The sequence below is a fragment of the Mus caroli genome, chromosome 2 (assembly GCF_900094665.2).
Source record: "Mus caroli chromosome 2, CAROLI_EIJ_v1.1, whole genome shotgun sequence".
NCBI classification, from domain to species: domain Eukaryota; kingdom Metazoa; phylum Chordata; class Mammalia; order Rodentia; family Muridae; genus Mus; species Mus caroli.
This window is the reverse complement of record NC_034571.1, coordinates 104,701,166-104,701,406: the sequence shown is the minus strand read 5'-3', so window position 1 is coordinate 104,701,406 and position 241 is coordinate 104,701,166.

Below are 241 nucleotides of genomic sequence, written 5' to 3'. Positions count from 1 at the left end.
ATACTTTGCCTAAGATCAAAGTAGCTGCAGTTTCTCTTAATTTAGCAATTTAGCACTATATGTGTGTCTCTTTCTCTTTCTGTTTATCTCTTTCTCTGTCTTTCTCTCTCTCTCTCTTGTCTCTGTCTCTCTGTCTGTCTGTCTGTCTGTCTCTCTCTTTCTCTCTCTCTGTCTCTCTGTCTCTCTCTGTCTCTCTCTGTCTCTCTCTCTGTCTCTCTCTCTGTCTCTCTCTCTGTCTCTC